The sequence below is a fragment of the Python bivittatus genome, unplaced genomic scaffold, assembly GCF_059951505.1.
Source record: "Python bivittatus isolate LINGU-HERP-01145 unplaced genomic scaffold, Pbiv_v1 ctg000850_np1212, whole genome shotgun sequence".
Taxonomy (NCBI): Eukaryota; Metazoa; Chordata; class Lepidosauria; order Squamata; family Pythonidae; genus Python; species Python bivittatus.
In genome coordinates, this window is record NW_028277112.1 from 4,672,999 (window position 1) to 4,699,314 (window position 26,316).

The following is a 26,316-nucleotide window of genomic DNA, read 5'->3' on the forward strand; positions in this document are numbered from 1 at the left end:
CTCCAAAGTTCCTCGTCGCAACAGAGACGGTGCTGCGAGTGGAAACCCCACTTACCCACTGGAAGCGCAGCCCCGGCTGCCGTTCCTCCCTCCTCTCCAGCTACTCAGAGCTCGGCGCAATAGCGCTGCGGCTCGCTCGAAGAAGCAGCAGATTGGACTCCCCCCCCCCCTTTCGGCTTCTCCGCCTTCCCTTGAGGAGGAGCCTCGCGGCGTGACCGAGGCTGAGGAGGGGCGGGAAAGTAGCTGCGTGGATCCCCCGGCGCTGCGCGCGTCCCCTCCGCTGCAGTGATGAAGCGCTTTGTCGAGGAGGGGAGAGCGATGGCGAGGCGGGAGGCGAGACCCGGCATCGCAGGCGTGGGAGACTGCGACGGCCGGGCAAGCCCATTCTCGCTTGCCTGCTTGAAGAAAACAGCGGGAAAGCGGAGGAGGAGGAAGAAGATGGGAAGCCGTGCGAAACCGGGCTGACGGAAGAGAGAGAATGGATAATTCAAGTGGACGCAGTAGATCTGTCTTTCCATACAGCAGCAGGGAAAGCGAGCCCCGGACTTGGGGAAACGGGGCAATAAGTATGGAGAGAGAAGCACTCCTTAGAGGGGAATGCCGAACCTGCGGAGTTAAAAGGACTATCAAATGGTAGGCAAGCAGGGATTTTAAGAATGCCCATACGGGTGGTCAGGGCAGTGGATTAGGGTTGCTCTTTGCCAAGGTAGTGGCCTTCAACAGGCTTCCATCTGCTCTAACCATGGTTGTTAGCAAGGGATTGTGGCAGTTAGACTTCAAAACAGCTGGATTGCATCAGCTTCCCCACCTCAGTCGAGTGCAACCGACCGTGTGCAGTGTGACAGAGATGCACCTGTCTTAGGCTAATGAAGTGGAATTGGTGAGCCTTGAAGACAAATTAATAATACAGACAAACATTTCATGGAACAAAGCTTGTGCAGCAATAGAATTGTCCTTAAATCTTTACATTGCCACTGAACTCTATTCATAAGCCATTTCAGTGACTTCTAGTATCAGCCAGCCTCAGGACTGCTCTTCCTATGGGGAACCTGCCCAGTTATTGAGCCCAGGCGGCGTTCTGGTTTAGCATGATGGGTGAACCCAGTCTAAACCTAATTCTGTGAACTGGCACATTAAGATTACAATCCTGAAGGCTCCACTGCGGTCATAGAGAATACTGTATACTAAGATGAGCTTGTAAACCAGGCTTCAGATCACCTAGCTGTCCAGCTACTTAAAATAGTACATTCGTGCAAGACACTGTAAAGGTGCAGGCAGACAGCGTTCATGGAAATATATGCCTAAAAAAGATCTAAAATCTGGACAGAAATAAGCCCCACAATGGTAAAGCTAGCTTGCAAATAAGAATGCATAAGATTATATTCTAAATTATTATTTAATACAATCCCCTACATTTTTATCTTTCTATGGAACAATCCCTTTTGCCCAGCATTAGAACAACTAACTAACTAACTTCCTTCCATATTGTATTTAAATGACTTGGGTGGCTGCCCATCTTATATATAATAACTCTGGGTGGCTCCAGCAAGATTCATATAATTCATCAGGTTGCTATAGTAAAACAATCCAAACGGTTGAGGATAGCAACAATCTGGACCAGTATACTTTCTTAGGCCAGTAGTTACACATCTAGCAAGATGCAGGACATTCTTGAAGCTCACCAGAATATGAACATCTCTGCCCCCTTTCCCCCCCTTTTTTTTTCATACGAAAAGATAGGCCTCCTGAGGTGGGTGGGAAGAATGTTAGCACTGGTGGATATCACTACTATATTGCATGTGCATTGCTACTGTGTAGTGTCAGTAGTACGTAGCTGGTGCTGCAGAAGACTGATCAGCAGTGTGCGACCTAGCCAACAGCCAATAGCTGCATAATCTGTTATGACAAGGAGTGATTGACAGTGTGCCACCTGTCAGTTTCTCTCTCCCACTAGCACTAGAGAGGATACAAGAAATAATCTCTCTTGTGGTTGCTCACTTCTTTTCATTGTAGAGGATCTTCTCTGCAGAAAATGTTAAGATCTGTAAACTCAAATACCATTGGAAACGAAATGCTAAATTAGAAAAACCTTTGATTTACCAGTTGCAGTTGGAAGGAATTTGGTTGAATTATACAAAAAAATAGGATTCATATTATAAGTCTAATGTAGTTTGCATACTCTAGAATGAAACTAGAGTATGCAAATGACAGTTATAGGGAGGGGCAAATCAAACATGGTATTAATCATGCAGTTGGCTTTTACAAGCTTTTGTATCCTTTACTAAATATTTTTGGGAGATCCAGATTGGAATTCTTCGTGGAGGGAAAAGAAAGGCCGTGTTGTTGTTTTTTACTTTTCCACACAAGTGACTTATAGCATCTTCATTGCATCACCCAGTAATCATTGAAGTAATATCAAGTTGGTCCTCATTATTGTTACATTGGCACAATTATGGTTGGATGACACTAGAAGATACTGTAAGTCGGTGCAGAAATTATCTTTGTCTTTTCAAATCCAAATTGCCCTCCACACTAGACTAGGCTGATACTTGCCTAGGGAGGGAAGTTCCAATTGATACCTATGGAAGTATCCCTAACAAAAATATTAGCAGTGGAAGGAAAAACCAAAAACTGGGATTAGGGCAATGGCAGAGAGTGAACAAGTTACCAACCCCATGCTACATTCTAAATCCAGATTGGATTTGGATTCCTTGGGAGTTATTGAGGGTTTTTTTTTTTTTAAAGCAGAACTTAAGCACCATTTAACACCATATTAAATTTGGCTGTAAGAAGACAATTATAATAAAATATTGTAGATGGGATATTTGCATTTCAAATAATACCCCGTGTATGCACACTGTTGTATACAGCCTGCACCAAATGACAGTTCTTCTCTTTAAGAACATGAGTTTCAAACCTTTCTCAGACATTCGTCATAAACTCTCTGACATGTTACCTGGACTATGACACTGCAGTCACAGCAGTGACAAGATATGCCTGTCACTTTCCTGACACTGAGGCCAAAGAATCACCCTGAGCACAAAGCTGCCTTTCATCTTTATTATTTTTCTTATGCCACTTGGATTCTCTTATGTAGACAGTATTCTGTTTGTGAAAAGGAAAATTAAATGGGAATATTTACAATTTTCTGATGATGCAAATCAATTTCCTTTCTGACCAAATCACACTCTCTAGCAAAGAGTAAAAGGATAGCATGGCATCTAAGTACTAAAAAATAGCAAACCACTCTCTTTGCTTTACCAGTTAAGAGGTTAAGAGACTGGTGCATTTGGGGTTGATTGCAGCTGGGTATATACTTTCTATATTGGCAGTCCTTTTTACATGTTGGAGTGATAAATGTGCACTTCTCTTCCCCGTGTCTAGAGTTACCATATTCTATACTTCTAAATCTAGTAACTTCATTTGCATATTATGTTTCATTGATCTGCTTTTTAAAACTTTTTTTTATTTGCTTGCTTTAACAAATACCACATTGCATTATGGAAAGAGCTACAGAATTGACAAGATAATCTGACATGAAGGTTAATCAGATTTGATTGGCTGACTACAATTTTTTCCAATTTGATCAGCAAGATAATTTAGCAATTAATAAGGAATTGTATGTATCTATACCAGCTAGAAAATTCCTTTTCCAGAATGAAATATGCTTGAGTATATATCCCAGAAAGCATTGCAATATATAAAGAAGGCAATCGTGTTAAGTGTTTGAAAGTGCATGATGATAGGCTGCAGTTTAACTTACAGTATTATTTATATATATGTTAATATGAATATTAGTTCCAAGGAAATAAGTCACCAAATAAGTTCAGACTGTTGAAATATCCTGTTAATATATAGAAGAGCAGCAGTCAACCCAAGCACATGACAGGTCAGTGAATGTCACTTCTCTGGTTCCATGTTTGAACTATTTTTTTAAAAGACGTGTATAACTCTATCTGAAAAGAACAACAGTGATGCTCTTCAAAGACATTTCACGAAGTGCTAATATAATCCCACTCATTTTCTTTCTCTATATAACATTTTGAACAAATTTTCTTACCAAAACTGACCAGACCAGTCTGTCTTTCCATTAGCCTTCTACTCATAACATGGATACCACTAAGGCTGATAACCTCGTCTTACTTCTCTATCCCTGAAAAGGTTTATGTTATGTAAAAACCTTGATTGACCAAAGCCATGATGGGCAATGGAAGTCAACATCTACAGTAAGAGTAAATGGTAAAGAGCATTAAATAAAACAAAGAAAATTTGCTGTGTTTTGTGTCTGTGAAAATAAGAGAAAGAGGGATAAAAATGTCTGATATTGTGAATGGAGTTGATGCAGGGGAGTAAAGATATAAAATAATTTGGCCATTTGGAGACCAAAGAATGAATGAGAATGGTGACTGGTGAATGTCTGCTTAGAAAAATGTCTGTTCTGAATACTTGGTTTAAGCATGACTATAAATGTATACATAAGGAATAAAATAAAAAGCATGATTAATGTTATTGTTTATTAAAATATGGGGGAAAAAACCACTGAAGGATATGTGGGCTAGGGTTAAGAGATAAGAGTATATGATATGGCACAGACTTTAAGTTTCAGGATCTTGGGAAAAATAGACATGGATGCAAAAAAAAAAAATATGAAAAAAACAAGGATGAAAATAGAATATCTGCAGGAAGTGAAAGTACAAAGAAGTATTACAGGATAGTTGCATCTCCCAACAGAAAAGAGATATGAGAAAAGAAGATGTGGAAGCTGCCTGAAACAGAGCACAGTGGATTGCTATAGAAGTATGTAATGTACTGTACACAAATAGGAAATAGTATCCCTGGTGGAATGATGAAATGAAAAAGGCTGTGGCTGAAAAAAAATCATATATAAAAATTATTCTTGCAAAAAATGAGGACAATAGAAAAATATTGTTAAACCTATAGAGAGAGAGAAAAATACAGTTGCAAAGAATGTAGTCAAAGGGAATCAGAAGAGTTAAGATTAAAGAAGTTAAGTTTAAAAGAAGCAGAAAAAATGAACAATGTTGCTAAAAATAAAAAACATTGTTTTGGAAGAGGGTGAAGAGGACTAAACAATGAACGTCCAGCAGAGTGAATGAAATTAAAAATAAAAGTAATGAATTTTGGGGGGATGAAACAGACATGAGAAAATGTTGAAAAGGTTATTTTAGATATTTGTTTAGAAATAACAATATGTTGAGTGCTATCCATTTATTGTCCAATGCTATCAATGTTACTGTTGAAGAAAAAAATGGATGAAAAGGACATCGTAAATGCTGTGACAATGTTGAAAAATGGCAGGGCTGTAAAAATATGTTAAAATATGGAAGTGGTTTCCATGTGGAGTGGCTGTACTACTTGTTTAACATTTGTGCAATGACTGCCTGATGATTGAAGCATGCCATTATTGTTCCCCTGTACAAAGGAAAAGATAGCAAGAGTGAATGCAAAGCATACTAGGGGATTAACAAATTAATTAAGTATACTCGAGAGGATGTTTAACGTTGAAAGGGAACAAGAGGTGACAATGAACATTTTGTTACTGGAGCTGAAATTTGAACATGTCAGGCAGAACATTAAAGTAAGTTGAATGCCTTGAGAATGGGATACTTAAAAAGAGTATGTGGATAAAACAAGAACAGGAAGGGTCACAAATGAATGGGTGCTGAATGAACATGGGTGAGAAGTATGAAAGAAGTACGTTGAGGTGACTTGGTGACATACAGCGAATGAATGAAGATGAACTGCAAAGCAAATATATGAAAAAAGTGAATGGGTTGAAATTGTGATGGAATGGAGTTGATGAGATCTCAGAAAGAGGTGAGAAGTTTAAAGAATAAAAGTCAGTGTATAAAACAGTGACAGCATGGAAGCAAGAATGTTTTGCAAGGACAGAGATCTTTGGGGAGATGTAGTGAATGGTGTGCTAGTATAATCTAGTTAGTTGTGTTTCCTTTATTTTTCTTATCCCAGGCCTTTAATTTCTTTGATTTAGTATTTCTCATTCTTTTTCTGTGTTCTGTATAAAGTTGCTTACCCTGAAAAGGAATGCCATGATAAGTATATGTACACTGCTTTAAAAAATAAGCTTCTTAATTTTCCCCCCATTTTCATTCCTCTTTGAAGCTGTATGCTACTATCAATCAAATAGAATATTCAAACCACATTTTAAAATGTTCAGTGGACCCTTTCCAATATAATTTGTCATGTAATTGGTTTTACTGCAGGATCTGAGGTTCATAATACATTAAACTGTATCAAATTTCCTTATTTCTTAAATTATTTTGTTGTTCTGACAAATAGCCTTTGAAGATGTGTCTTGAACAGTTCTCTTGCCAGATTCTTTTTAATTAGCATTCTTTTTCTAATCTCACTTTTTAATATAAAATCACGCTGCCTTCCCTGAAATGATATGACATACGTTTTATAAATTACTATAATACAGGAAGTCAAAAGGGATGTAAAGTGTCACGCTTCTGTGAAAAGAGAATCTTGATGCTGATGTGAAGACTAAAACCTTCACACAAATTACAGCTCAGAAGCAGCATCTTTTGCTTCATAATCATAAAAAAATCCTGAACAGGATTACAGCATTTGTTTAGTATAAAAATCATGGCTGCATCAACTACAAATACTTAAAACTAGACATTTTCAGAATTCTCTGTCTAGCATTTTATGCAAACTTGCAGCCTATATCTGAAAATTGTCAGTCAGCAACTTTTTGTTTGATATCATTAACCCTTTAAAAAAAAAAAAATCCTGGTACCAAATGTAACTGTTTTTCATTATGAGTATGTGTTTTGTTTCCTTCTAGCCTGCACATTTTGAATCAATATGTTGTTATAGTTAGGGAAGTTAATTTAAATGCTGTCACTGGGAGATGGATATGACCACAGGAAATGATTCCTGTAAGAAAAAATAGAAAGGGAGTAAAAAAATAAAATGAAATAAAGAGACCACTCAACGGCTCTATGGAGTAAACTGGATTATCTTGTCCCAATTCTAACTGGTATTTTTAACAGCCTCAGACGTTTGGAATTTTGCTTTGTGGGGCCTTTCCAAAATAAAATGCTGCAAAACATAGTTTATCTTCATCAACTTATGATAGTAATGGCTCTTCTGCACTGGGGCAATCAGAGTCAACTGGGAGCATTGTTCAAGTGAAATTGTTTTGGAGGTATTGCTATAAGTCCCTTTTATTCTTTCCAAGATGTTGCTAAATGGCTTGGTAGAGGTGCAGTATTTATTTTTCTTTATTTGAATGTGAGAGAGCATGGGATACTTCTGGTCCTTTTGTAATATGAGCTTTATTTACAAATAAAGTAAAAATGATTCCTGAAAGTTGCAGAGTACGTACTGATCCAGCATTGGGTTTGAAGAAAGCAACTATTTCAGCCTATTCCAACTAAAACATCTTCACCTCTGTATTTGCCTCACTCCAAATGCTTATAGATATCTAGGTGTGCCTCCCTGTGAAATATCCAAGACTATGATGACGGAGAGGAGAATGACATAGGGAAGAGAGCTCTGAGTACAAAGGAGCCTTACAAGAGGACTGAAAGATTTCCTTTAAGGGAAAGACTAAAAGAGTGGTGGTACCAGTACATGAAGAAGTTGAAAGGGAGAGGCGTGTCTCAAGAAAGTGAATTAGTTCTGGTAGAAGCAGCTGTGTGAAGGAGAGAGTTCAAGGAAGTGCAATGGGAATGGGAAGCAGATCGGCTCTGGCCTGGGGTTTGGCACCAATTCTAAGGGCCATGGAGATAGACTAGCCAAGTCTTTGGAGGCAGCAGAAGGTTCGTTTACAGGCCAGAAGGCTGAGATACTAAATAGAATTCTTCTGTATGGCTAAAAAGAGAAAGTTGATTCATGTTGCAAGAAGTAGAAGAATACTGAGCTCTAAAGCTAGATAATTCAGGGGGGCAGAACACCCACAAATTGAAGCACTGAGCTTTGTGCAGCATGCTGAGGACCATGCTTAAAATGTGGGTGGGATCATTTTTGTTAGTTTGTTTTTCATTTTTAATGTTGTTTCTATTATGTTTTATGTTCTTGTTTCTATTTTATTTTATTTTATTTTATTATTTTATTTTATTATTTTATTTTATTATGGGGAGTATTATAACTCTAAACTTCCAGCTGCAGGAGGACAAGATCAAGCAACAGCTACTTTTTAAAATAACTAAAGAGAAGCAGCAAGTGTTCTTTTCTGTCCATTGGAAAAGAAGCATGGTGGTTTGTTTGTTTCATCAGTAGAGAAGGCTACCATGTAAAAGCTTCTTCTACTAGTTGTGGGAAGAGGCAGCCTGTCAGCTCTTCAAAGTAAGCCGAGTCAGGAGACTGATTATGTGAGATTTGCCCCGTTCGACAGAGAAACTCTCGTGACACGTGTGGTTCACAAAGAAGGTTTACTCATGCGTAACGTAGTAGTCACAAGCAAAGCCAGGACTGGCTTGGTACAATTGCATCACTTGTTATATTCCCCCCTTCCCGCGCTTTTTCCCGCCTCGTGATCGCGTTGCGGCTGTGGGCAATTAGGCCCCCCAATGTCCCCCCTGATCGTTCATGATGGCAGGGTCGGTCAGAGTCCATTGTCCTTGATTGCCAGTCCCCCTCCGGCTGGGTTGGCCCCTCCCTGCTACGTGCAGACCCGCGGGTTCTGTGCTGCGTTGCGATCTTGTTTCGCTGCCCTGCGGCCCCGTTCCTTGCTTGCTCGCGCCGTTATCAGTTCGTAATTAAAAGCTTCCGCTGCGGTTTTCCTGTTTAGCTGGCCGCAGGTGGCTCGTTAATTAGCGGCGCTTTCGGTTCCTCTTTTCCCCGCTAGCTACCGCCGGTGGATTCCGTGTGGTCTGGTTGCGAGCTTCCCTGCAGCCCCGTGCTTCCCTGAAACCTCGTGCTGACCGAACCTGACATGCCGCCCCCCTGACGACAACTCCCCCCCTCGGTCCTATTTCGGCTTCCCGGGGTATTTACTGTAAAAGTCCCGCACTAGGTCCGGCGCCCTTATGTGGGCTTTACTCACCCATTCGCTGTGGGACTTGGGGAAATGTTTCCATTGCACTAGGAGCTGGGTCTGCCCCTTGTGCCTCCGGGCGTCCAGTATCCGGTTGATTTCGAAATGCTGCTCCCCCCCGACCATGATGGGTGGTGGTACTCCCTCCGCCTTGTGCCAGGCGTTCCCCGGCTGGTGCAACTTTAGCAGGCTGCAATGGAACACCGGGTGGATCTTCCCGAGGCTTTTCGGGAGCATCAGCCTGATGGTCACCGGATTGATGATCTCCGAAATGGGGAACGGCCCCACAAACCTCGGGCTGAGTTTTTTCGATGCCTGGTGCGTCTTTAGGTTTTTGGTTGACAGATACACCTGGTCCCCCACTTTCCACTTTTCCTCGGGGAGCCTCTTGCGGTCCGCGTGCTTCTTGTAGTCGGCTTTGGCTCTTTGCAATGCCGCGTGCGCCGCTCGCCGGGTCTCGTCGATTTGGGCGAACCAGGCGTCCAGGGAGTTGATCTGGGATTCCGGCTGAGGCAGCTCCGGCATGGGGACGAATTCTCTCCCGGTGGCTACTTTGAACGGAGAGAACCCGGTGCTCTTGTGGACGGCGTTGTTGTATGCCACCTCCGCGAATGGTAGTAGCTCCGCCCAATCGTCCTGTTGGTGCCCCACGTAGCAGCGCAGGTACTGTTCGAGCCCCCCGTTCAGGCGTTCCGTGGCTCCGTCCGTCTGCGGGTGCGCCGCGGAGGATAGGGCTTGTTTCGTCCCCACCCGCTTCAGGAACTCCCGCCAGAACCGCGCGATGAAGTTGCCGCCCCGATCGCTGACGATACGTCGAGGTGCGCCGTGGAGTCGGTAGACATGTTGCACGAACAGTTTCGCCAGCCCCTCGGCCGTGGGGACTCGCCGGCACGCTACAAAGTGCGCTTGTTTGGAGAATAAGTCCGTGACCACCCAAATGGCGGTCTTCCCCTTACTCTCCGGGAGCTCCACTATGAAGTCCATGGCGACCTCTTGCCAAGGGCCGTCGGGTTCCGCTACCGGCTGGAGTAGGCCTCTAGGTTTGCCTTTGGCTCCTTTCGCCGTTGCGCACACCGGGCAACCCCCGAGTACGCCTCCACGTCCTTCCGGAGCGTGGGCCACCAAAACTGCTGCCGGATTAAGTGGAGTGTCTTTACGAAGCCGTAATGCCCCGCGCTCCGGCTGTCGTGGGCTCTCTCCATGACCTCCCGTCGGCAACCCTCGGGCACGTACAGCTTTCCTTCGTGCCACCACAACCCCTCTTGGCCGGTTAGCGCCTCTCGGTTCTGCTTGAGCCAACCGTCCCGCTCCGCTGCCTCCGCGAACCCTTGCCTTACTTCAGACGCCGCGTCCCGTCGCTCCCCCTTGGTCTGGCTTCGGGTCACCGCCTTTGCAGCCAGCCTGCTGGCGGGGATGACGGAGTCCACGATCTCCTCCCGTAGGCTGGCGTGTTGGGGCATGCGAGACAGTCCATCCGCTAAGGAGTTGCGCTTCCCGGGGATGTGTTTCAGTGTGAACCTGAACCTCCCGAAGTATTGGGACCACCGTGCCTGTTTGGGGGATAGCTTACGCGGGGTCTTCAGGGCCTCGAGGTTCTTATGGTCCGTCCACACCTCGAACGGTTCAGTTGCCCCCTCCAGTAGATGCCTCCACGTGGCCAGCGCCCACTTGACCGCGTACGCCTCTTTCTCCCACACCATCCACCTCCTCTCCGTCTCGGTGAATTTGCGGGAGGCGTAGGCGCACGGGTGGATGGCCGCCTCCGGGCTGGGTTGGAGCAGGACTGCTCCCGTTGCCACGTCTGATGCATCCACTTGGATTATAAACCGCCGGTCTGGGTCGGGATGGCGCAGGATCGGCTCCGCGGTGAACCGCTGTTTTAGTTCCTCAAACGCCCCCTGGCATTCTGCAGTCCACGCGAGTGCCATGCTGGGCTTGGGGGTTTCCCAGTGCCCTTGGTTTTTAGCAGGTCGGTTAGGGGAAGGGCGATTTGGGCGAAGTTCGGGATGAACTGACGATAGAAGTTCGCAAACCCTAGGAAGCTTTGGAGTTGCCTCCGGGTTCGCGGCGCTTCCCAGCCCAGGACATCCCTTACTTTCGCCGGGTCCATCTCAATTCCCCGGCTGGATATTCGGTAGCCGAGGTAGTCTAGTTGCTCTCGATGGAACTCGCATTTTGAGAGCTTTGCGTACAGCTGTGCCTTCAGCAGTCTCTGGAGCACCGTGCGCACCAGGCTCACGTGCTCCGCCAGGGTCTCGGTGTAGATGAGGATGTCGTCCAGGTAGACCAGGACGCCCCGGTAGAGTAGGTCGTGCAGCACCTCATTAATTAGCTGCATAAATACCCCCGGGGCCCCTTTAATCCGAACGGCATCACGGAAAACTGGTAGCTTCCGTGCGGGGTGTTGATCGCCGTTTTCCTTTGTTTTGTTGCGCGGATCCTAACTCTGAAGTAGGCTTCGCGCAAGTCCAGTTTTGTGAACACCCTCCCCTTCGACAGATGCGACATCAAGTCCTTCATCAGGGGGAGGGGGTATTTGAACTCCGTGCTGATTGCGTTCAGCCCCGGTAGTCTACGCACATACGGAGCGAGCCGTCCTTCTTCTCCCGGAATAACACCGGGGCCGCTAATGGTGACTTCGCGGGTTGGATGAATCCCCGTGCTAGGTTCTTGTCTATGAACTCGCGCAGGGCTCCCATCTCCCTCCTCGACAGGGAGTACATTTTTGGCTTAGGCAGGGTCGCTCCTGGCTCTAGCTCGATGGCGCAATCACTGGGCCGGTGTGGTGGGAGCTGGTCAGACTCCTTCTCCCGAACGCTGCCGCCAGGTCTCGATACTGCCTCGGGATTCCGCCGCCCGTCGGGGGTTCCCCGGGTCCGGCCCCTCGCTTTGCGGTTGCCTCGCCAGTCGCCGCTGCCTCCCCTCGCCTCGGGATCGTGGCGGGTCTCTCTGGGGTCCCGGCGCTGCTGCTGCTGCTGCTGCTGCTGCTGTCGCCGCCCGGGTCTCGGGCCCCATCTGCTCTCGTCCCGTCTCCCGGTGTCCCGGACCCTCCGCTTGTCCGCCGGTGGTTGCGGCTGCCTCCGTCTCCACGGCTCGGTCCCCTCTGCTCTCGCCCCTCGCCGGTCTGTCGACCCCGAACCGCACTGCCTCCGCCGTCCAGTCGACTCGTGGGTTCCGCCGCCGCAGCCACTGCAAGCCGAGTACCACCGCGTAGTCGGCCACCGGGACCACCACGAACCTCAGTTCTTCCCGGTGACTCCCGATCGTCATCTGGACCGGCTCGGTGTAATACTGAGCTGGTCCCCCCCCTGCCAGCGTGCCATCTAACTGGCTGAATGAAATGGGCTCCCGGAGGCGCCTCAGCTGTAGCCCGAGCCCCGAGACCACCGCTGGGTGCATCAAGCAGTGGGTGCAGCCCGAGTCCAGTAGCGCCCGTAGCTGCACCTCCCCTCCGGATCTCACCCCCGGACGTGTATCCTCACCCGGAACGGTGGGCAGTCCTCGTCTCCTATTGGGTCCGCGCGCCTCGACTCCCCTGCTCGCACTGGGACGCCGTTCAGTGCGAGCGCGCCTCGTTTCCCGCCGGCTCCGAGTCCTCTCCGGAGGATGCTGTCTCCGGGGTCGACCACCCCCGCGTCCTTTCTCGGTCACCGCCGCCACTGCCCCCTTCCGCGGTCGGTCACCGGTCCTTTTCCCGTTCGCACGCGGGGTTTTGACTTCGGGCCGTGGTGGGGCGCCTTCCCGCTCCGTCGGGCACTGCGCCGCTCGGTGGCCTCTGCCTCCGCATCGGAAACACAGATTCGGGGCTCTGGTCGCCCCTCGCCTCCCGGTGGACTGCCGTCGACTGCTCCGTCTCTCCTCGGGGGTCCTCTCCCTCGGCCGGTCCCTCGTCTGGTCCCGTCGTCTTGTGCTCTGTTGGATCTGCCGCCACGCCGATTCCGCCGTTCCGGCCAGCCAGATCCAATCCTTCACTGTGGCCGGGTCGTCCCGCCCCAGTGCCCGTTCCAGGATCTCTGGGTTGAGTCCCCTCTTAAAATACTTCACCTTCAGGGACTCCGGCCAGTCCCGCGAGCTTCTCGGCCAACCTCCGGAACTCCAGGGCATATTCCGATACCGATTTGCCCCGCTGCCTGAATTGTAGGATGTCGTCCTCCGCCCGCTTGGCGCTCAATGTGTCCTCGAATCTGTCCCGGAGCGCCTGCATGAAGTCCGGGAAACTCCGTAGTTCCGCCGCGTTGGCATCGTACAGCCCGATCACCCAGCTGGCGGCTTGGCCATCTAGCAGCTCGGCCACGTAGGATACCCTGTCCTCGTCTCTAGCGAATAGGTGACCACCCCTCTGCATGAACCCCCTGACGTGCGTCAGAAAGTGCGGCAGCTGTTCGGGGTCCCCTGAGAACTTCCCAGTGATACCTCGAAGTCTCAGGGCGTCTGCCGCCCGTTGGTCCTCCGACCGGGGCGCCGTGGGTGGTGCCGGCGGGGGTGTCGGACCGCCCCCTGTCGCTCGCCTCCTCGTTTACCGCCGGTGGCCCCACTCTCTGCAGTAGGGTCTGAGCATCGCCTCCACGGCGTCTAGGCGTCGCTCGACCCCTCCCAGTCGGGCGACCCTCGCTCCACTCTCGGTCCCGGAACCCCGAACCCCGGGTCATCGAACGCCCGAATCGTCTGGTCCTTGATTCACGCCCATCGACCACCGCTCGGATGGAGTGCGCCCGGCCCTGGCCGCTGCCCCGTCGCTCCCGGGCGGCTCCGACCGCCCTTCCGCGAGCCTGGATCCCTCGCGCTCCAGCTGACCCACGGATTCCTCGTCGCTGGTCATGCCTGTATTGAGAAAGAAAACGCTCCTCGGTGGTACCGGGTAGTGCTGACGGTGAGTCCTGGCTTTATGTGAGATTTGCCCCGTTCGACAGAGAAACTCTCGTGACACGTGTGGTTCACAAAGAAGGTTTACCCATGCGTAACGTAGTAGTCACAAGCAAAGCCAGGACTGGCTTGGTACAATTGCATCACTTGTTATATTCCCCCTTCCCGCGCTTTTTCCCGCCTCGTGATCGCGTTGCGGCTGTGGGCAATTAGGCCCCCCAATGTCCCCCTGATCGTTCATGATGGCAGGGTCGGTCAGAGTCCATTGTCCTTGATTGCCAGTCCCCCTCCGGCTGGGTTGGCCCCTCCCTGCTACGTGCAGACCCGCGGGTTCTGTGCTGCGTTGCGATCTTGTTTCGCTGCCCTGCGGCCCCGTTCCTTGCTTGCTCGCGCCGTTATCAGTTCGTAATTAAAAGCTTCCGCTGCGGTTTTCCTGTTTAGCTGGCCGCAGGTGGCTCGTTAATTAGCGGCGCTTTCGGTTCCTCTTTTCCCCGCTAGCTACCGCCGGTGGATTCCGCGTGGTCTGGTTGCGAGCTTCCCTGCAGCCCCGTGCTTCCCTGAAACCTCGTGCTGACCGAACCTGACAGATACTACTGGAACTCTATTGTTCCAGTACTACTGGAACTACTGGAACTCTGTTACTGGTACAATTGGACTACTGGAACTACCAGAATTACTGGAACTCTACTGTTGCAGGGTATAATAACAGAATCTTGAAATCTGACAGAGATTCTCTATACCAAAGAGAATCAAAAGAAGCTTCTTGAGCTTCTTTCTCACTCACTCCTCCCTTCTAGGCCTAAGCTGGTATTTACCTACTGAATTCCTTCTTCAAAGCAGTCTCTATACCTGGTCTTTGAGTAGGTGAGTAAAAGAGCAAATGAGGCTGTGGAAGGTAGTGCTAGGAGGAGTTGAGAAGTTAAGAGGGTTGAGAAGAGTTGGTGAGAGTTGGTGAAGTTAGTGAGGAGAGGCTAATTGGATAATGGGGTTAAATAGCCATCGTATCTGATCCTGTAATGCAAAAACTTGGGAAATTGATGCAGCCTTCTGGTTCATTAGCCATTTATATACTACTTTATGGAACCATATGTTCTTTTTCCCCCTGGGTCATGACATTCATCTAGACTAGAGTGAGAGTTCTCCCATTCTTACAGCTGGAAAGAGATTCAAGGTTGTTCTTAAGGAGCAGCCTCTTTTTAAACACACAAAGATGGTCAGGCAAAACCAGAGGATAGGTTTTATTGATGCCAACTGAAAGACAGACTGCACTGAACAAACTCAGAGCAGCCTGCTCTGGAAAATGAAATTACAGGACAGGCTGAAAATAATTTCAAAAGAAGATAACATGATTAACAATTTACATGCACTAAGACTGCCCCCTCCCCTATGTAATGACCAATAAATGTTCTCTCCCAAGATAAAACTATTTTGTGGAAACCTAATTATTTTCATTCAGACCACCAATATTCTCTCTCTCGGCTCATCCTCCTATGCCCCTAACTGCAGCATGAAGATGTTCTTGTAACTTCTTTTTATGCCATGGCCTTATGACTAGAGGCATCCACAGAATCTAACAATGTTATCAGAATGATGAAACAAGCATCATGCTGTTACAATGCAAGCTCTCCCCTTTTTATAAGTGCATGTAATATGATGCACATACAAAAGGGGCATAGCTTGTATCATGATGGTGTGACACTTGTTTAATCATTTGCACTCCCTGCCCTCCGCATGGGTGCTTCTGATCATGATACCTTCCTCTCATCTCCAACCTACTGCTAAGGCAGTGTCAAGTCATTCTTAGCTGTTCCAGTTTTAAAACCGTGTTTTCCTTCTTCCAACCAATTTTTGCACACTTCACCAATGAAGTAGCTGATGATGTAGTCAGGGATTGGGATCTGCCCAGCTCCTGTTGGCCACTTTAGGCTGGCATAGGTCCACTGCCCTCTGCACAGTCCCCTTTTCCACCGTGCTGCTTTTTGTTTCTGGAGAGCCTGGAAAATCATTAGTTATCTTCACAAGAACTGATGGTGGGTTTGTACAGGCAAAGCCAAAAGACAGTTTAGTCATCTAAATTATGATGTCATTTAGTGGGTTTAGTCATGTGGTCAGCTAATTCTTGACTTTGCCTGGTACTTAAATGTGTGTTAGAGAAAAGAGGTTGTATGGATATGAAAGAGATTGGATGAAGAAAGCTCCAGCTTTCTTCCTGCCTGTTCAGTCCAGCATGCATCCTCTCAAATTAACAAAAGTGTTCTCCTTAAGACCACTGCCTTCCTTGCCTACAGTCCACCCAGGCACCATGGATTCTCCACCTCATTGATTTCCTCTCACATTCCTGTCTCAGCTATCTTCTTTCTGTGCATCCCATTCCTACCCACCTCACATTGTGAAACAAAAGATAGCTAATTTAAAAAGGCAATTGCACACCCTACCTACCCATCCAAAACCAGCTGGCCACTTCTGCAAGCAGGGAAAGCTAGAGACTGCAAATTCAGGGCATAACTTTTCCAGTAAATTCACAAGCCTTAAGCAAGCAAGAAGGAAGTGGGGCAATGGCTAATAAGGCTAGGAAGTGGACAGCTCAGGGTGTGGGACCCAGAAGTTTTCCTTTGGAGAGAGAATGAGAAGCCCTGGGTAGTTACAGATATGATAGGCAGGGCAGTGTTTGTAAGGTGACATGGGAAAGAGCTCTCCCACTGCCCTCTGTTGTCATTAATCACAGGTTCAGTGCGCTTATGAAAAAAACATTAAACTCATGTTTGACTGCATCCTGATTACAGGTGTAGTGTTTGTTCAAAAATAGCCCCCAAAGCAGTTGACAGAAACTGGGAGGTCTTCATGGTGAAGCAGAATCTTTCCCACTTATCAGCCCCAGCAGAGCTGGTTGTGGAGTTGATTGATGCCTGGTGGGTTCTCCTACTGCCCCTTCCAGCCCTTTTCTCCATAGACCGTGTCTTCCTTCACCAGGCAGCCTCCATTAGATTATGAGTCTAGCCATTGCTCTTCATCAGCCCCAGGTCCCATTGGTAGATGTTCTCCCAGCAGGAGGTGACATTTGATAGGAGGGGAAATAAAGGTAGAGGAATCCAGTAATTGTCTTCTTCAAATTGTCACACATTCAAATTGTAAGGGCAGCACCAATAGTTGGCCTCCTACCTGTGGCAGAGTAGGGATTAAGACTGCCCTGTAAATTGTGCATACTTCCAGTTCAAGGTCTGATGGCTTAACTATCTTGCTGTACCCTTATACCCAGATACAGATGCAAATGTAGATGCAGATACAGATACACACAGAAGCATTGCTACAAATCCATTATCTCAGTTTCAAACTTTTATTGATTTATATTAGGATAGCCATCCAAATTTCTTTCTTGTTGTTCACAAATGCAAGTTAGCATTTTCTAGGCTTAGTTGCCCATTCTCAGTTCAATGCTGAGCCCATTTCTCTCCGTAAAATATTGTTCCCTTCATTCAGCTTCTGTATCCAAGAACTCTCTTCTTGCAGCAGAGCTCACTTTTGGTTAAGGATTCCTGGCTTCTTTTTCATGAAGCCCATGAAGCCCTAGTCAAATTATCCCAATCAGTCCATCCAGATATAAGAATGTTTCATTTTACATTTCAGGATACAAAGGGGAGAGCAAGCCCATTATTTTTATGTTATACATTAACTGTATTATGTCAATGAGCTTGGGGATCCCATGATAGAGTGGAGCCTGTTAATTGGTTGTATGATGGTTAACTGACACACTCTCTGTATGCTTGCCGCCATTTTATATTTTTATCTTGCTTTTTTATTTTATTTTAAGTTGTGGTTTTATAGTTTTTATGCATTTTGTTTTTTATGTACAGTGGTACCTCAGGTCACTAACTTAATTCGTTCCGCGACTCTGGTCGCAACCCGAATTGGTCGCGACCCGAATCAAATTTTCCCATAAGGTTCAATGTAAATACAGTTAATCCGTTCTGACCCCTACGAATTTGGTCGGCAACCGATTTTGGTCACGACCCGAATCAAATTTTCCCATAAGGTTCAATGTAAATACAGTTAATCTGTTCTGAACCATATGTATTTTTTTTTAAACCACAAAAATATGAAACAAAGTACAGTACAGTACGAAGAGAGAGAATGCTAACCTTGCTCAAGGCGACTTCTGGCGTGGAGGACAGGAAGGCGGGTGGGGAGGCGGTTATTGTTTGGAGGGAGAGTCCCCCTCGCCTACAGGAAGCCACGACCACGTGTCACAGCAGGGAAAATGGCCGCGGATCCTGTTCGTCACCCGATGCGGCATTCGCGAACGGAAGCAAAATTTTGCGAACGGTGCTGTTTGTGACCCGAATTGTTCGTGAACAGAAGTGTTCGTGACCCAAGGTACTACTGTATTTGTATTATGTATGCTGCCCAGAGTCACTATAAATGAAATGGGTGGCTATACAAATATGATAAGAACAAACAGAATTGATAACATGCAACATCTTTGGATTCAGGGTAAGGGTGATTAAACTCAGTTATTAAATCAATAGCATAGAGATATTTAAAAATAATCTGGAAACCTCTCATTGGGAATAATGTAGTTCATTAAAAATGATACTGCTTTGGAGACAGTCAAGAAACTTCAACTGGTTTAAATCAGGGCATCTAGGATGCTAGAGGGGACGCTGATGTCCTAGGATTTGGTCAGCAGAATAATGCATCAGTGCTCTGCAATTTTCACAAACTCCAGTTCTTTTTAAGCCATATTCAAAATATTAAAGTCCTAAATGACTGCACACCAAGTTACCAGCAGGGCTGGGTCCTTAATGTACAGATGAATGAAGGTGTTATTTTCAGAGATGGAGCCCTAGCTGAGGAACGCTCTCCCTAGAGAGTCTCAGTTTCAGATTCAGCACCAGATGAAGCTTTGGAGATGCAGACTTTGGTCCTCCTGAGTAGTTTAGTCCTGTCATTTTTGTTTTTGTTCTTTTTTAAGTAATTTTTTAAAAAATTTAACAATAATAAAAGGTAATACAAAATGAAATGAAAGAAAAGAAAAGAGAAATAGAGCAAAGAGAAATATAAAGATAAGATAGAAAGTGCAGAAACTAAAAAAGGAAAGGAGGGGAAAAAAGGAACAAAAAGAAAAGATATTTGAAGAAGTGACTTCCAATCTTCTTTACAGCAGGTACAAGCACACTTAATCTCTTTCTTCCCCCTTTAAAATTATGAGTCACTTCTTCCCATATCCCAACCATTTTCAATCAGCAAATTCAAAAATCATTAACAGTTCTTTCCAGTTTTTGCAAAAAGTCCATACAGGGTTTTCAGTATTTTATAATTATTATATTACCCCTGATCAAACAAGTCAACTTTATATTCTTTTCTCTTACACAGTATTCTGACATTTTTGTTCCTTAACTTGACTTCAAAGTGTTGTCATAGACCTGATCTCCATCCATATCTTCCTCCTCCCATCCTAAAAGTATTTTTAAAGTTTCAACAGTCCTCTCTTTAATCTTTCTGTTTTTGAAATGTTGCTAATGTTTTTGATATCCTTGCTCTGCTATGGGTTCCTTGGGATTTTATTCTGTGACTGTGGTAACAGATTTTGGTCATGTGTAGTTATGTTCTTATATGTTATGTCTTTAACCTGGATTTTATGAACTGCATAGAGAATTTTATCTATTTGGCAACATGGAGAAGAGAAGAGAGAACAGGGAAAGGGAACTACATGTCAACCAAGAACAGGCAAAGCTTTTCTTTTAATGATGAATGATGAATTTTGGCATGCCAGGTAGCAGCTATGGGAAGCAAAATAAAATAAAATAAAATCCACAGATAAATGTTTGCACACAACACTGATTCATATAAACGAATAAATTGCCTTTTTGGATCCATCTGGTTTCAACATTCTGTTTCAAGTATATAAATATGTAATTCATGTACACAGGCATAAACAAGGTTTCCTAAAACTGCACACTATCAAAAATGAAAGAAAGCAATCACTGCAGCCAACCCTAGTTACAATTTTTAGTTACCTGCTGTTTCTTGTTTAATCTACATTGTCTACCACTATGTTTCTCAACTTTCTTTTCCCATATATTTGAAAATTGGGTGTGATATTTGGTTAACCAATTAGGTTTTTTGGCCTACAAATCCAAGCATATACATAACTCATTATTTAATAGCTTACTGTTCTTTAGTACCATTGTTGAAACCAGTGGCACAATATGAGTCTTAGCCAAATTGTCAAGACTCATACAATTTAGAGAAAAAATAGTAGACAGCACCAGTACGCTATCATTATTATACCATTCTTTCTGCTACTAGAGTCTGAAGAATTATGACAATCACAGACTGTAAATTGGGCCCTTGTTTAATCTGATTGATAATCTGTTGGTAATCAGAATGCCCTTGATTTTCAGCATTAAAAAAAGCGCATCAAATGTACAGCCAAATAGCCCAGAATCTCCACTGTTCTACAACTTCTACATGGACAATCTAAATAAACCCAGCTGAGCACAGTTTGATAACATCTGACTTATGATAGATGCACATAAAATATTAATAATTTGGCACAAGTGCTTTGACCCGCTTTTTTTTAAACACATTTTTATGATACAGCAGATCATTTAAGGTACAAAAACAAAAGAATACAAATTGTGTGTGTGTGTGTAAGAAAAATCTGTAGTCGAAGACATCAGGGTACTTAAAAAGGGCATCCCAAGGTTAATTGCTCTTCTTGACATTTGGAGAAATACGAGTTTTTGGTGTAGTTCAGGCATGAAGGAACAGCTGGCAATACTGGCAGAGAACGGCAGAGCAGTGAAGAAGCAATCACACCACAATGAGAAAACTACCTTTTCAGCTTCATTCGTAAGCCCCTGTAAAACTAGAAATGACATTACTATTAAATATAGTATTAGCTCAATTACAAAAGAGAAAGGACAATCATAGTATTTTCTTGTTGCATATTTGATCTTTTTAAAGCCATTCAGATGTTTGGGGAAAAAAATGATGGCATCATGAATATATTTCAAACAGCAAAATAAGGATAGAGGGAGCAGTTTGTGCCTGGCCATTTTAGGTACCTTACATTCCATTCAGAGAATTCAAAAAAGCAGTTACTGCATATTATGGGAACCACTACAGTGGGAGCTCCATGTTATAATTCACTTTATAACACTAAGTTGGTTTTCTTATATCAGATACGCTACTACTCATTCATTAACCAACATGGCAACACTTTCTGATAACATTCACATATTCCAGCATAATATCTATTAATCCTTTCAGTGACATGAGCTAAACATTTTCAAAGACCTTAGATTCTGAGTGGATTTGGCTTAAATATATGTGTGCTAAATATGCTAATGCTAACAGTCCTGTGAGAGGAAAATTTACCATATTACCATGTCTTTGATGTGCTTAACTCTTCTACTGAAAACAATGACAGCTAAAACACGCTTAACTTCAATGTGATCATTAAGTTCTCCATGTATAAAATTCCCTTCAGAACCAAAGATCCTTAAATCACAAAACTGTCAGAGTTAAAACAACAGTGGCTATTTTTCTGGCAGCTTGCTCCAATCTGGTGTGTTCCAGATATATTGGCCTTCAACTCCCATAATTCCCCAAGTCAGGGATTATGTGAGCTGAGTACAACACATTGGGATGGCACCACTTTGGAGAAGACAGTAGATGGTATATTTATTTGGTCAATGCTTTGATTCTGGGCAGAGCCCAAATCTGAGGCAAATTAGGGCAATAGAGGCTTTTGCTCACTGAGGTGAAACTGGCACCTAGTCCCAGTTTAAGAAAAACTCCTGAGAACCTCAAGATGTAATCTGTAAATCCAGGGTTCTTCTGTAATAGAAATTATTCCACAAGGGCAGCTGTTTAAAAATATTTTGGTATTTTCAAGTATCAAATGCCTTGGTAAGGATGGAGTGAAGAATTGGAATCAGAATCTGATAGAAAGATTTCTGCTGAATGCAAAAGTGATCCTTGTAGTCAAATCTCCATCATTCTCTCAAATTGTAGTTGACAAGATCTTGAGGACAGAACTGCTCAGGTACTAACTGGGCAACACAGAAAGTCAACCAGAGAGATTGAGGATCTCTGAGGGCAGGGTGGATGTAGATTTCAGTCAAATTGCAAGCATAAATGATTACTGGGGCTATTGGAAGCACTGCAGTAGTAGTCTGAGGAAGTAGTTGTCATAGTTTAAGATAACTGTGATAGGTCCTGGCAGATTCAGATTAAGGATTGTGAACTAATTAGGAGACATTGGGGGTTGCTGAAGGAAAGCATCAGGTAGATTTTGGAAGAGAGGTGTCATCCATCTGTCTTTCTAGTTTGTCCCACTGTAGAGGCTTGGAGCAGACTCAGCATATATAGAGTACAGAGATGATCTTGGAGAAGATATGTAGCAACCACATAATAAAACATGAGCTTAACCCAGGAAAATAGGAAAGTGTGAGAAACCCAAGACTGCTCCACCTTGACTCTCTTTGGTAGAAGAGGAAAGGAAGGGGAAATGTTGTCAGGCTTTCAAGTTTGATGTCAGCCCTTCAAGGTAGGTCAAATAAGAAACAGACACCACAAGAAATACTAGAACTCTATTGATATAGAGGGCCTTATACCAAAATGAGTCAAGGTGTGACAATCTTGAGTTTCTTTCTCACACTTTCCTGTATTCCCAGGAAGCTCATGTTTTACTAACAGTCACCACATATTTTCTTCAAGATCATCCCTGTATTCCTCTGCAGCATGTTTTTGTGGTGGGCACAACTTCTAAAGACTGCTAAATAGTACCACCTTAAGCTTCTGGACTCACATGTGTAAATCAGCTAGAAAAAAGTTTGCTTTAAAAATCCCTTTCCAACTTTCAATGCTATCCTCCACTTTGGTCATGGTGATGGCCTCTCTGGACTACATTTACCACAGTCACTGACTGACAGATCCCTTTGCCTGTTTATTCTTTCTGGGCCAGTAAAAAAAAAAAAAAAGGCAGCTCAATTTTACTATCTTCCTGTCACTTGAGCTAGAAGGGAAAGTAGCTGAAGTCTTGTCAGTTTCACCAGATTTAACAAAAAACAAACAAAACAGAGACAAGTGTTTGCTGTTCAACTGTACCATCAATGAATCTGTTAAACAAAAAAAAAAGGTCCACTTTTCCATTATTTCATCAATAAACTTGTAAAAAAAAAAAGCTTAAGTTTTCACAATTCCCCTGATAAACTTGTAAAATAATCAATTGGAATAGAGGGATTTGTCTATAGTGAAATACCTAAAGACATCCCATCACCACCATTAAAGTAATTTCAGGTTTTCTGTCTTGCAAACTTTTGTGTGTGTGTGGGAAAAGACCCTGTTTTTTACCTGGATAGATTTAGGTTTAGTCCTCTGTTGGACTCTCTGTAATCTAATATACATAGAATTGCTGTATTCCACTTCTCCAGCAGGATGGAAGAGAAAGCTGAGGTATACATTCAGAGGAATCAGTTGAATGAATTGGTTGTTTTGATAGCTCTCCAATTACCTGACCATTTTTTAGATTTTCTAATCTTGGATTTATATATAAAAGAACACACTGGAGTCACTAATTAAAACAAAAAACAAAAACAGCTTCATCCCTTGCATATCAACTCTAGATTGGCTCAATTTGCCCAGAAAAAGAGTAGAATGCCATGAGAAATAAGGATGAGCCTGTCACTGCATGCCACCCTCAAGATATTTCTTTCTGTTGGAAATGTCTTTCTTCAAAGCTTTTGTGAGGTAAACAAAGATCTAACAATAAAAACACTTGAAATACATTGGAAGGGGGGATGTGTGGAAGATAAAGCATTATGCAATCCTTTTCTCTCCCATCCCTTTCCCCTTGCAGCTAAAAGGGGGGGGGGGATCATTGGGTCATTTTTTTCTCAACACCTCCCTAGTGTCAATGTAATATGTAAGTCCTTCACCTGATGCTCATCAGATATGTTGAACTCCAACCCTTAAAATTCCAAATCTGCACCAGTAAGTATATTTTCCCAAATGACTGTATCTTGTATACTGAACACAGAAACAAAAAGGAGACAGGGAGTTGAAGAAGTAGGAAACCTACAGCTACATTCCTGTAAAATTTCTCCAATAGCAAAAGCATACCGACCAAGCTTTATCTTTGCCCAAGAAATAGGATTTTTGGTGTGCAACAGCTTCTCTACACATACCTGGCTTAAGCTTGATCTATGGAATCTATGATATCTGTACTATATACAAGTATTCAGATACAGTATGCCAATTCATATGCAGGGACAGAGTTCCACCAAACATAGTCTGGTCAGCATCAATAGCTAGAGAGTTCAGCTTTGAGACACAAGTCTCCATTGACTCATGGCAGAATGCCCAGCCTAGAAAGTGAACCATCGGTTAGGTTGAGATCAGCTAATGTCCTAAAGTATGTCTATCACTCATCAATCACTTGTCTAGGGCACAGTCCACTGTAAGGCTTTCTTGAACAAGACGTGTTGAATGAATGAATGAATGAATGAATGAATGAATGAATGAATGAATGAATGAATAGTAGGCAGAAAACAGCTCCTATAGCATTTTGTAGTTTGCATTCCCTTTAGTGATACTTACACAAATTTGAAATTAACACGAATATCCAGTGCAGTGTTTCTCACCTTGGAGACTTTAAGACGTGTGGACTTAAACTCTCAGAATTCCCTAGCATGCTGGCTGGGGAATTCTGGGAGTTGAAGTCCACACCTCTTAAAGTTGCCAAGGTTGAGAAACATTGATCCAGTGCAATTCCTCCTCTAAACAATATATGTAAATTTGTTTTTTTAAATTGCTTTAGTATAGACAACGAAGATATAAAAAGAACAAAAACAAAAAAAAGGGGAAATAATACAGCTGGAAATCTTAGTTTTAAAGACCGCATAAAACCTTGATCAGGAGTAAGAATATTGATCGATCTATCCATTGCATCGATAAGAGCCAATTTATAAGCAGAGAGTGAAGGCATATTATTAATCCAAGACTAAGGCTTATAATATTAAATGTGTGTCTTTGAAATATTTGTTGATATTGACATCGTGCCACTTCCACTCTCTAGTAGTCTCACTTTTTTCCATCTATGTCTTTGAAATTAACAAGGCATGGGGAAATACAGTTCAAAGTCTTCTTTCCAAAAATAACACTATTGGACACAAAGAATTTCATCCATGTCACAAAGCCTACAAGAGGGCAAAAGCTCAGATCTTGATTTTGACCCATATGAAGAAATATCAACCAGCTCACTGGAAGTTTCCAAATCATACCGCATGTCACCCAATTGAACCAAGATCCTCTGAACTGGGATCCCCAGAGTAACCCTTGAGTCTTTACCTTCTCCAAGAAACTAGTCTTTTCCATACCAGAGAGCCCATCACTTCCCTATATGCCCATAAGAGCAGACGATGACCCTGGGAGTAATAAGCAAAGAGAAAACAGGAGTCCAAATGCCACAGTGAGTGGGATGATGATGTAAGGGGAGAGGGACAGATTCATTTTGTTTCCCTGGGTTTGGGGAAGGAATTTTTGAGGTCTTCATGTTTTCAGCTTTTGAAAGCTTATTTCATTTTCATATGTTTCCTGTTTCAAAATAGCAGAAAACTGCACCACCAGTTTTCAGCCATTATGATTAAAGAGCTCTCTGGGGCTGCAAAAAAGTAGTTTAGAGACTGTCTGCAGTTCTGAGGATAAATAATATTTCCAGCAGGGCTGTGCAAAGCATTCAAAGATGGTGTTCCCCAAATGTTCTGGCACAAGAGAAGCATATTTCAGGAAGGGTGAAAGCTGCTACATGCTCCTAAAGGCTCAGTGCAACTTGCACAGATAATATTTCCTCTAGAATTACCAGCTAAGCAGAGACAATCAGGCCTGACAAAGACATCCAGTTGATGCAGCTGCTTTCAAACGTTGAAATTTGTTGCTTCTGACAATTGGAGCATCTCTTCCAAATTTTTTTATTCTTCAGTTCTCATTACAATGGAAAGAAAATGGACCATTGTGCAAAGTTCTTTTTTTCATATTCTTGTCCTATCTTCCTTCTACGTACATCTTAAGCAGAATCAAAATATCTGTTTATCAGTGGCTGTTCTCCATTTACTCTGTGGGTCAGTTTTATAAGAATAGTAAGGAGTGTAATAATTTTGTTGAATTACCTTCAAGTAGAACATACTGTTCCATATTGATGAAAAAGAAATATTAGGTGCTCTTTGACTAATTTATGGATTTAAAACTTCATCACAAAATTTAATTAAGTTTTAGCACTACTATTTGAAATATAATATTGAAGACAAGAAGCCTTGTCTCCAAGTCATTATCTAGCAACTGGAACTGATTAAAACCAGATATGATGGGATTATAACCTAGGTTATCTGCTGATCTAATAGAGATTTAGTAATTTCTTCATT

General features: G+C 43.9%; 1 protein-coding gene and 1 pseudogene across 1 annotated transcript in view; both read right to left on the reverse strand.

The window, feature by feature from the left end:
• The window catches only part of SV2C (synaptic vesicle glycoprotein 2C), an 80,871-nt gene extending 80,713 nt beyond the window's left edge, over nt 1-158 (reverse strand). The window contains exon 1 of the mRNA XM_088129828.1: nt 56-158. The gene's annotated coding sequence lies outside the window, so the exon portion shown is untranslated. The remainder of the gene's footprint in view (nt 1-55) is intronic.
• LOC148213752 (uncharacterized) lies at nt 52-13,385 on the reverse strand (annotated as a pseudogene).
• Nucleotides 13,386-26,316: the final 12,931 nt, after the last annotated feature.